General features: G+C 38.1%; 1 pseudogene; it reads left to right on the forward strand.

Annotated features, from left to right (window-relative positions):
- Nucleotides 1-6,260: 6,260 nt before the first annotated feature.
- Nucleotides 6,261-9,191, forward strand: LOC106827807 (BTB/POZ domain-containing protein KCTD12-like; annotated as a pseudogene).
- The last annotated feature ends 3,129 nt before the right edge of the window (nucleotides 9,192-12,320 follow it).

The following is a 12,320-nucleotide window of genomic DNA, read 5'->3' on the forward strand; positions in this document are numbered from 1 at the left end:
CACAAACTAATAAACTTTACTTTTCTACTCCTGTTTGTTGTCTCTCTTGATTTCTATCCTGGGGGACAGCAAGAATCCAATGTGCCAGTAACACCCTTACTGATGAGTCTGGCTTTCTGTTCCTTAGAGGCAAAGGTAACCTCATCCAAACCACACCTTTTCTAATGGCATTACTCAGGAACCCGTTTAGTTGTTTCACTGAGGGAAAAGAGGTACAACATTCAGAAACACATCACAATGGCAACATTCACAATTCTTTTTTGAAAAAGCCACATTTTAATTCAGTGACTCAATTTAAGGATAAAGACAAATTTGATGTAAAATGAAATCATTAAGTTAGAGCTACCTGTATTACATAATTTGCCCATTCTCTATTTGGATTGTATGGATAATCCGAAGAGAATTAGTTTAGATTTTGAGATTGAAATATCTTTATAACCACAGGATGAGGAACAGAATTTTTCATCCCCAAATATGCTTCTTTGGCATAAGAATTATTTTAGGCTGATTATTTTTAAGAAACAGCAGACACTGGGAAAAGCTGTAAAAACCTAGTAGAAGTTACCCATTTGTAACGGAAATTTACATTTATCAGAGAAATTTCGACTTGTAAAGATGCCATCCTCTCTAAGCCAGACAACTAAATCTTTAGAAACTCTTATCAGTAGAGAAGGGAATGACTTAAATCTATATAACAACTTCACCCTTGTTTACCGTGTAGACCTCATCTTAACAACAGAATGTTAAGGCTATTTTCCAGGGGTAGCAAGCCAGCCAAGAGTATGCACAGAAGAGAAAATTTTGATCTGCCGATTGAAACTCTTCCTGCCAGTGCTTCTGCATACCAGCCTGCCCTCCCTTATCCCTCAAACCTTACCCTATACCCTGGAATGAGGAGACAGATTTGAGAGCCCTTCTCCTGTCTCCTTGTCAATTTATTATTATAATAAACTTTCTTCCCACAAAGACCAATGTACACAGTATTGGCTTCTGTGCACGAGGGTGGAGAGAGAGCCCTTGCTCAGTAACAGCCTGCTTCTCCTGACTTCAACATTAAAAGAAAAATTGATTGCAATTTCTACTACATGACATTCTCTTTCACACCTTTCTGTCTTTGCTGACACTGTTCTCTCTGCCTGGAATGCTTTTCCTACCTTTCTTCTTCTGGCTAATTCTTATTCATCTGGTAAAACTCAGTTCAGATATCTGCTCCGGGAAAACTTTGGGAACTCCAAGATGGTCTAGGGGTCTTTCCTTTGTGTTCTTACAGAGCTGTGTGCATACCTCTTCTGTAACACTAACTTACAGTGAATTTATTTGTTCATGAATCTTTCTCCTGGACTAAACTGTATGGTTCTTTAGCATAATGTGCCTAATTTATTTCTTTATTTTCAGCTTTTAGCATAATATGTATCCGGCACATGAGAAGTGCTTAGTAAATGATTTATTTGAACTCTGAAGGCCATTTGAGTAGTTATCACAATAAAGTTATTAAAGTACACAGATCTGATGCATCCATGTTGAGAATTCAAACATTTGAGTAGTTTTAACAAACTCTTTGGTTAAAAAAATACATTCGATTAATTTGCAGCGACTAAATGTTTTAATTTGTTCTGTTGGAACCAACAAAAGGTCAGCAAAAGTTCTCTCTTATCCCCAAATTATACTCTTTTATTAACATCACCACCATCATCTTCTCTCTCTCTCTCTAGACTTTTCTTCCTCCTCAAACTGCAGAGTAGAGAGCTTGCCATTTCCATCCGGGAAGCTGGGGTCGGGGTGGGGAGGGAGCCGTCATAGCAGGGGAGGAGGGTCTACAGGATTTATAGAATTAAAAGGAGAAACCCAGACCAAGCACAAAAGCACACAGCAAGGGAGAGGGAGGAGAGCAGGAAGGCAGTTCACAAGCTAAGCTGAGCCTGCAGCAAGGCAGAGGGGCTGAGGCTGTGCTTGGCAATATGCGATTGGCTGGAGATTGAAGGTAACTACTCCATTGATCCCCTTGCCTTTGATTTTCGGTCCATTGCTTCTGGAATTCAGGAGTGTCTGCATTTGGGCTGGTGATATGCATGTCTCTGTGTGTCCTGTCTGTGTATTGAGAGAGGACTGCATGTGAAACCTGCTGATGGGCAAGCAGCCTAGAGATCCAAAATCATGTAAGGCTCTTTCTGAAGGGGAATTCTGAAAACTCAGATTGCCTTACATTATTTGGTTAATTTTTTTAAAAATTTTGATTTTTAAAACATCTGGATACTGGTATTTTGTTTTATGAGCAGATAAAAAGCCATAGATCCAAGCTACTTGAAGGGACTGGAATGCTGCTGAGGATTTTCTCCTGCAAGTAGAAGAAAACTGATTCTTAATTCTTACTTAAAATTGTTGTTTACTTTTGCTTACACTTCCAGGTCAGCTGTTAACTATTTTGCTTCCTTGTATGTCTTGGAACTGGAACAACATAAAAAGTGGGAACCACATTTCAGATTTAAATTAATGTGTCCATTCTTTTTTTTCTTTTTAAAAGATTGGCACCTGAGCTAACTACTGTTGCCAATCTTCTTTCTTTGTTTTCTTTTTATTTTATTCTTCTACCCAAAGCCCCCCAGTACATAGTTGTATATGTTAGTTGTGGGTGCCTCTGGTCTGTGCTGTGTGAGACACCACCTCAGCATGGCCTGATGAGCTTTGCCATGTTCATGCCCAGGATCCAAACCAGCAAAACTCTGGGCCGCCAAAGCGGAGCACGCGAACTTAACCACTCAGCTACACTGGCCCCAATGTGTCCATTCTTATAAGTGAGTGTATATTTAAGACAGACTGATCAAAGGGAGGAGGGAGAGAGGGAGAGGGAGAGAGAGTGAGCAGAGAAGTTATTAGGACATGACGATTTCAGGTTTAAGAAAATTGGAAATTGGTCATTTATAAACTGATTTCCTTAGAAAGTACTTGTTTCACATGGTTAGGTAGAAATCAGGGGTTTTGATAGATCAGACTTTTTTTTGCTTTTAAAAACATTGGATCTTAGTTAGGAACAGGATTCTTTGACTGCAGAAAGCGAGGGACTAACTACTTTCTTCAGTGTCTTTGAAACACTGAAATGTAAAGCTCAGCTCTCCGGGGCTTTCAGCAAACAGCTGGCCTCAATATTTCACTGACTGCTTTAAACCATTTATATTTCACATTGTCTCCTTTAACTTCCTCCTTGCAGAGACTTTTATTTCTTTGATTTACTGAGGGCTTCTAACCATAAGCCCTTATCAGCCTGTGGTTTATGTGCAGAAAAGAGAAGAACACAGCATTTCAGGGTTCCCTAAAAAGATATATTCCCAAACAAGCATTTCAAAAACTGAAGGATAGATAGATTGAATGAATTGCTTTTTGCTCCCTTTTGAGCAAGCCAGCTGAACAGGAAACACTGGAATGGGGAAGGGGCATATCTAAACATTTTTCTATATAAAAGATATTTTTACATTGCAAATACATGCAAAACAGAGAAAAATCTTCCTGTTTGGGAAGTATGTCTTCCCTGTCTTTAGGTTATGATAAATACCAGGGGCTCTTTTGAACTGTACATTTTTCCTTAATGGGGGAACTACCTCCATTTTTATTTCTTTAAAATAACTTGAGATTCCTAGTTATCACGAGTAGTTTTACAAATATCTTTCAGAGTAAAATTTCTATTTGTGTTTTAAAATATGATTGCGGTTCTGCACAGAGGAGTGGCAGTTGAGGATCCGCTACAGTTCTAGTCCTGAATTTTCTCCTTCTAACTTCTTCCTACAGAAATAAATGTTCTGTCCTTAGAATTTAGCTAAAAACTGTGGTCTAATGTGAAAGGCAAAGTAGAATACCCAGCTTGACTCCTCAAGCTGAATGAGACTCTGACTCAGGATTTTAGACCATCAGTTGACCTGAGCAGGAGTAACTCTAAAGCAACAAGAAAGAAAAACCTGAAATAAGAAGACATCAATTTTAAATTACTATTTTTCAGCTGCTTCATTGTGTTATTAAATGATCTTTTTATGCAATAGGTAAAAATTATATTGGACTTTCATTATTGTTTTTGGAGGGAATAAATAACAACCTTTTTTTTGCACTCAGAAATCTGCAAAATCTAGGGCATGTACATGTCTTGTTCAGATATTCACACACGTATTCTAAATGGATTTCTATAAATGAATTTATACTATGTACTGTGGGATTATGAATGTAATGAGGTCGATATTACATTTGCTTGCTGGTAGTGTCGACAAAAATAACCAATCTATAAATGAAAATTTGGGAGAGTTTATTCTGAGCTAAAATGCGAGGACCATAGTCCCGGTCTTTCCTTCTGGAAGAAAGAATTGGGGTGTAAAGAGTGGTTATATACCCCCAAAGAGGATGTTTCACATATGAATGAATTGTCCCTTTTACAATAGACCTCAGACTGCTCTGTCGGCACAGCAATTGGTGCACACAGCAGGTAGGTCTGCTGTCTGGAGCTGGGTTGTCACAGATGAGCTGGGTGGTCAAAAGTGAGCACAGCAATCAGTTCCTAGCCTAAGGAAAGAGGCTTATCCTTAAGGAAATGCCAGTGTGAGGGGAAGTTGCACCTTTATCTTAAGGGCATTTGTTCTTGCCACAGTAAGTGTTTAAAGCAGATATACAATGCATGCTCAATGGCCATGTCAGGCCCTTTTGGAACCACAAAGTCAGGCCAAATTAGGTTTACACCAAATGTCTTCCTCATATACTCCAATATATCCTATTACTTGCCATTTCTATTTGTCAGTAGTTTACTCATTATTAAATAATTGCTTACTATAGGCTTACTACTTGCCAGGTTCACAGTGCTGGAGATTCAGAGACTTTTAAAATCAAGATTACTACATATCTTAGGAGTTATTGGGCACAGATAAACATGTAAATAATTACAGTGTGCTGTAATAAGTGCTTTAAGAGATATTTTTAAACTGCAGCAATAATAGAGAGCAGTTAGAGAGTTAGAGGGCAGTTAGAGAGGATGTTTCATTTTAACAGAATCTTAACTGATCCTATAAAACTCTGAGTGCCACAATCAACTCAGTGGATAGCAATCTTTCACTGCTTGCCTCAAGATAATCTAAGGGAGCCAATTTAACCAATCATCTGTTAAGCACTTACTACATACCAAGCATTGTGTTAAGTACTTTATATGCATTATATATAATTTCCTCCTCATCTTACAAATCTTTTATTATGTCTATTTTCTGGATAAGAAAACTGAGGCTCAGAGACAGTAAGTAATTTGCCCAAAGTTACCCAGCTAGTAAACGACAGAGGTGGGATTCAAACTCAGACCTGCTTAAAGCCACAATGTTATATTATTTCTCAAAAAAGGAACAGGGAGGTTGGGGGTAGGTGGAGTAAAAGAGGGAATTTCAGGCAGGAAGATTCAGAAGTTTAATGCATGTGGACACGAAAAAGTGAATTAATCTGGTGAACTGGGTTTATATTCACTGTGGCTGAAGTTTAGAGTCACTTTCGGGTAGCAAAGGGAAAGATGATTGGAATCAAAACCCAAGAACAAGGCAAAGACCAGATTGTGGAACTTTTCATATACTGTATTTAATATGTTCCTGTAGACTTTGAGAAACCTTTGACAGTGTTTATGTAAAGAAGGCCATAATCAGTTTTGCATTTGAGAAAGATCATTCTAGTTGTAGTGTAAAAGCAGTAGTCTTATTAGAAATTATAATGGACTGTGCCTCTGCTTATTCCTCTGAGAAATGGGGATTGCAATAGTATTTACCTCATTGGATTGTTAGAAATATTAACTGAGTTATCACATGAAAAGGATCAGAAAAGTATTGGTGTATAGTAAGTTCTTCATAAATGTTAGCTATTGTTATTGTTTATATTACTACTACTATTGTTATTATATTATGTAAAACAGTAGGATGCCGTATGAGTAAAAAATAAGCTGAAAATTTCAAGTTTAATAGAAATATGAGAAGCTTAGCCTTAGTTGGGACTTGAATTGGTCTTTGAAGTCAAAGAAATGGAATAAGGCTTTCCAAAAGGGGGAAATGTATGAGCAAAGAGAACAAAAATGAACACATCATGGGCAGGTGACAATGACTGCACCATTTTTGTACCTGTAAAGAAGTCTTAGCAGATACAATCAAAAGAGTAGTTAAGAACAGGGACACTGGAGTCCTACTGCTTGAGTTTGAATATCAGCTCAGCCACTTATTAGTTAAATGTTGAGCAAATCATTTACCAGTTTCCTCGTTGGCAAAATGGGGATAATAATAGTACCAACGTCATCGGCTAAGAACAATGCCTGGCACATAGTAAGTCCTATATAGTATTAGGTATTCTTATCATTAAAGAGAGAAAAGGATTAGCTTATAAAAAGCTTTGAGTTTCAGGGTAAAGGGTTTGGGTTTGATCTATAGGCAAAGTGTTGTCACTGGTGACTTCTAATCAGAGAATAAGGTGATGTGATAACAACTGATCTGGTAATAGCATGTAGCATGCTTTTTTTTCTGGGGGAGGGAGATGCATGGAGGGTAGATGTGGATGATCTCAACCAGAAATGGAAGATCAATTCAGAGGTTCAGAGAAATTAGTGCAGAATGAAGAAGAGGGAGTGGCAGTGATAATAATGTGTATGCAAGAGACATCATAAGGGAAAAATTTCTAGGTTATTGAGGAATATGGATGAGGAAGATGAATAAGTCAATAAGATGACTTTGAGCTTTCTAAATTTCAAGGTGGGATGACTGGGAAAATTGTGGTACCATTGACAGGGGGAAAAAAGTCAGAAAATATTACCTGTTTAAGCTGGAAAAATAAAGACAAATAATAATAACTTAGATTTTAAAAAACACTTTCACGAGTATGGTTTTCAACATGCTGAATTCAAGGTGCTGCTGGAGCATTCAGCAAGCAGTTGCCAATATAGAACTGATGTTTAGGAGAGAAGCCAGGATTTGGAAATCATATATGTAAAGATAATTGTCAGAAATCTTCAGGGGATGTGTTTTATGAGGGAGACATTAGACAACAAAAAACACAGTCTGATGCTTGCACAGTCACAGTTTAGGCTGGTTTGAGAAGGGAGAGAGCCAGTGGCAGAGATGAAACTGGAATGGACTGAGAGGTAAGAAAAGATTCAGGAAAGCCTAGGATTACCATGTCTGAGGGAGGGAAGATTTTCATGAGGGAGAGTATGGCCAATAGTGTTCAATGCTGCAGAGATAAAGGAGAATGTGGTGTAAAGAAAGGTGATAAGCACAGCATGTTTCACGTTGGAAACAGTGGTTCGAATAAAGTGGTAGGGGCAGGAGTTGGAATGTAAGGGGTAAGGAGTGAGAGGACAGTGAGGAGGTAGTAAGTTATGGTCTTACATTGGTTACCTATCTTCTTTATTTTATGACTAATTTTCTAATACTGCAATGAGACATTACTTTACACCCAGTAGAATGGCAAAAAGTTAGAAATCTGGATAATGCCAAGTCATAGTGAGGATGTGAAGATTAAGTGGGAATGTGGACAAGAAATGTTTTAGAGAGTAATATGGCACTTCTTAGTCAAATTAGGTATATGCATACACTGTGACTCAGCCATACCACTGCTGGATATATAGCTTAAAGATGTTCTTGCACAGGTCCATAGGGAACATGTACAGGAGTATACATTGGAGCAGGGAGTTACAGGCAATCTGAATATCAGTCACTGGGAGAATGGATGGTAAAACATGGTGGATGCACACCTTGGAGTATTATGTCAGAATTAGAAGCAGAGGATTAAATATACACATAGCAAAATGGAGGGATCTGACAAATATAGTGCCAAGAGAGAAAATAATATAAATGAAGACTGAAATATATAATGCAATAACATATATCTATTTAAAACAAGAAAAACATTTTTCTAGAATACGTATACACAAAAAGTTACACTTTAATTAAACTTATCAGAATGGTTGCCTATGGTAGGAGCAGGGAAGAGAAATAGGAATGGAATGTGAGGCTAAAACAGAATAACCAAATAAACACTATAAAAGAAGGGACCTTGCATGGACTGTGATAACAAGCCATGAATTGAAGAGTGTGATCATCTGATACACCTGATGTTCAGAAGGAAACTAAAAAGTATTTCAAAGCCAAATCATGTACAATTTTTATATGCTGCCATTCTCAAATTAAAAATAGTTAATTAGCAAAAGGTTATGATTGATTTTCTTACCATGCGGTGTATATGACTGCAGAAAATTAATGCTTATAAACAGAATCCCCATACTGTAAACCTTTACTTAGAACTAATGTCTTTCACTTCTGCAGATCAATGTGGCCATGCTAGGGATATCAAGTTGTACTAAACCAAGTGAGGATTTCAGTCATTTTTGTGAGATTATTGAACTCAATGTAGGTGGTCAGGTGTATATCACTCGCTATCCTACTTTGGTCAGCATTCTTGGCTCCCTGCTCTGGGAAATGTTCAGTGAAAAGAATCCTTGCTCTCTGATTCAGGGCAACAAAGGGAGATTTTTTTGTTCACCAAGATGGTTTCCTCTCGTGCTATGTGCTAGACTACATAGATCAGCAACTAGTGCTCCCTGACCACTTTCCGGAGTGTGGTCTGCTGCAAGAGAAGCAGAATACTTCAAGTTACCAGGGCTCATCAAGATGTTGGCTCCGAAAATCAACAAGCTCAACTCTGTTGGTAAGGATCTATGCCAAAGTGATCTAGAAGAAGTGTCCCCCAATATTGACACCACATATAATCTTTCTTCAAGTAATACCATCCAAGTTAACGGCCCTGATAACCCCTCAGCTCTGACAGCAAACACTAGTTCTGACCTCAAGAAGGCAGGTTTTATCACTATTGGCTATCAAGGCTCCTATACTCTGGGTCAGGATAGCCAAGCAGATGCCAAATTCCACTGCATAGCTCGAACTTTGGTGTGTGGCAAGATCTCATTGGCCAAATAAGTATTTGGAGATACTCTGAATGAGAGCAGAGACCCTGACCGTCCTCCTAAGTGGTACACGTCTCGATATTACCTCAAATTCCCCTTTCTGGAACAAGCTTTTGACAAATTAGCTGATGCTGGCTTTCACATGGTACCATGGAGCTCTGCTGGTACCTGCACTATTGCCCATGATCAGACAGATAACAAGATCTGCACCTCTTACACTGAATATGTTTTCTGCTGTGAGTGATACTTTAAAAAATCACCCAGAAAATATAAACCAAAAAGTCAACTCTCCCTTTCTTCTCTGTTCCTTTTCCAACTATCTGTTTTATAAATAGACATCACTTTTGGATCTATCTAATCTGGGACAATGCCACTACCTTCACCATAACTAGTTGAACCTTCTTTGTTACCTTCCTTCTTACATATGATCCCATTCTATCTGGCTTCCAATCTGCCTTGGATTGTGTAATTGGATGCCATTTTGGGAAAAGTATTCAATGTGTAGGCATATGTACATGCACATCATTGTGGATAGTAGACATGTATTTGCTGACTAAATACAGTTAGATAAAGCCAGAAGAGTTTTTTAGTTGAGAAATGCTAAGCCATGGTTTCCAAACCAGTTATCAGCACCACATCATGGACCTGAATATATATCTTGCTGTTTGTACTCACCTAGGGAATGCCCTGTGTATATTTATTCTGAACTAGAGATCCCTGCAGTAAATGTGAATATGCTTTGTAAATGGTTATTTCTATTGTTTTTATCCAGACTGAGTGGAAGAAAGCGACAGAAGTGCTCCAGGAGGTTCACAAAAAGGTCAATCAATTCTAAAATTATGAATTATTCTTATTAGAAGGAGGATGTAAAGAGAGTGATAGACATAAGAAATTATTGCCAAGAATAAAAGGCTTAGCACTTAAATTGCCTTTACTTGAAAGGGATAGTGAGGGTGAGTATCAAGGCTATTACACAAGCATAGGCAGACATGACACTTTACAAGACTGCCCCCAAATATCTGTTTCATTCATTAGAATTGAAACGCAAGAGCATGTAGGTAAGTGAAGGGTAAGCAAAGACTTGCTTTCTGTAAATACATATATGTACATATATGTAGTAGCTTGGTTTTCACTAGTCAGATAATTGGATATATATGTGAGCTGTTAACTTTTTTTTTCTGGACCACCTGTGTGTATATGTGTGTTTGCATCTGGGATGGGAGTGGGAGAAGGGGATGGAGGAAGAGGAACAGAGGGAGGAGAAGTTTAAAAGAAAGAAAGAAATACAAATTCTTCATCTAGAATCCTTACTAATGACTTTTTATTACACAGGTTGAAAGTAAATATCCTCATATGAAAACACCAGGGATTTGATACAAATGATTGGATTGCTGTAGAATATGAGACAAGTCAAGAAAAACAGACTTTGAGCGCTCATTTTAGAGAATCTTTATCAACACAACCCAATGATCAAATGGCCTTCTATTTCTTTTATTCTTCCCTTGATGCCTCTTATTTGCCCCAATATGTCTTTATTGTATTTATTATCTTTTTTTTTTAAAGATTTTATTTTTTCCTTTTTCTCCCCAAAGCCCCCCGGTATATAGTTGTATATTCTTCGTTGTAGGTCCTTCTCGTTGTGGCATGTGGGACGCTGCCTCAGCGTGGTTTGATGAGCAGTGCCATGTCCGTGCCCAGGATTCGAACCAACGAAACACTGGGCCGCCTGCAGCGGAGCGCGCGAACTCAACCACTCGGCCATGGGGCCAGCCCCTGTATTTATTATCTTTTGATTTATTTTCTAGTCAGGACTCTCTGGGCTGCAAGGAACTAAAACCCACTCAATGTATCTTGAGAAAAATAAAAAGTATATGCGTCAGGTTGTAAGTGGGTGGATATTTTATACATGCACCTGTCCTGTTTAGTCCAAGGACAGGCAATGGAGTCCAATCAAGTTTCAAATGATCTGGGAGATGTCAAGAATTGATGTTCTCTCTTATCTGTCAGAGGCCACAGGTCTTCCCCTTTGATCATCGCCAGTACCTCTCAGTTCTATATTTCTCTCTCCACACAGATCACCTTCTTCTATTCCTCATCTTGTACCTGGCCTGAAATGTGTCAGCCCTTCAATGAGAATGAATTTTCACCCATTCTTTCCATAGTTAACTTCATTAATGACTTATTCCAATTCAGAAACCCCAGTCAGCTGTAGCTTAGGAGGGGGAGTTTGAGAGGGCAGCAGGTACTGCGGATGCGGGCAGCCAACTCCAACAGAGGACATTTCTAAAGGAATTACTATCTGTGCCCCACATGTCATAAACTCTCAATAATTGTATAATATGTAAAAGACTCTGATGAGTATTTCCAAAGGTCTCAGGGTCTATATATACTGTTAATGGAAGTGATAAGTTTAGAATGTGGACAGAATTCATCTTGCATTGTCTTCCAAACTAGCTTTGCCAATACCATTCTGATAAGTGAGTGACTGCCCTAGAAGGCAGTTGAAAACTTAACATAAGGGGTAACCATCATTTTAGATGCTATAGACAGATGTTTCCCAAACTTCAGTCATTTGTATACCATTCTCATGGTTTTTTCATTCCCATATCCCTCTTACATTATTAATTTAATCTTTACAAAAGTGAGTTAATAAGCTCACTTTGATTTTTATTTAAATACATTTACTAGCTCTATCACTTCTGATATATTTCTGGTATGTTCTAGGTCTCAATAGCTTCATCTTTCGAGTAGAGAGAGGCTATGTTTTGTTCTACCAGTTGTATGTATACCACAGTTAGGCCATACAGTAGGGAGATGTGCAGTGCTGACCTCATGCTTCATGTAATTACCTTAAGCTTGGCCTCCTAGAAATGTAGTTAACCTGCTTTAGAGAGGATTTGTAACCCCACTTAGAACCAGGACTACTGCCCTACTCACTTCTACCCTACCATCATTTTACTGTCCTCTTGGGTACAAATTAGTTTCAAAACACTCTATCATTTGTTCTTCAAATTGTAATCATATTAGCTCAATCAGATTACTTTCCTGTCAACTAGGAATAAAGTAATGAGGGAGAGTGGGAATAAATTGTAATAATCTCTTAGGTGTGTGTAGTGCATTAAGAAGTTAGAGCATAAGACAGTTCACAGGCTAAATAAGGGCATCTCTAACTGGGTAGGCATATGATTGCATATTTGTTTTCATTTAAGAGTCATTAGTGAAATAGATCCCCACAAATGATTGCTCAAACTATATTTAATGTCATAAAAATTTTTCTACCAAGTTTTTTGTTGGAAGCATCAGAAACTGAATCTGGTTGACAGTTGCAGAAAAGGAATTTACTTAGTTCTGGGTGGATGAGAGAACCATGTTC

The sequence above is a fragment of the Equus asinus genome, chromosome X (assembly GCF_041296235.1).
Source record: "Equus asinus isolate D_3611 breed Donkey chromosome X, EquAss-T2T_v2, whole genome shotgun sequence".
Lineage (NCBI taxonomy): Eukaryota > Metazoa > Chordata > Mammalia > Perissodactyla > Equidae > Equus > Equus asinus.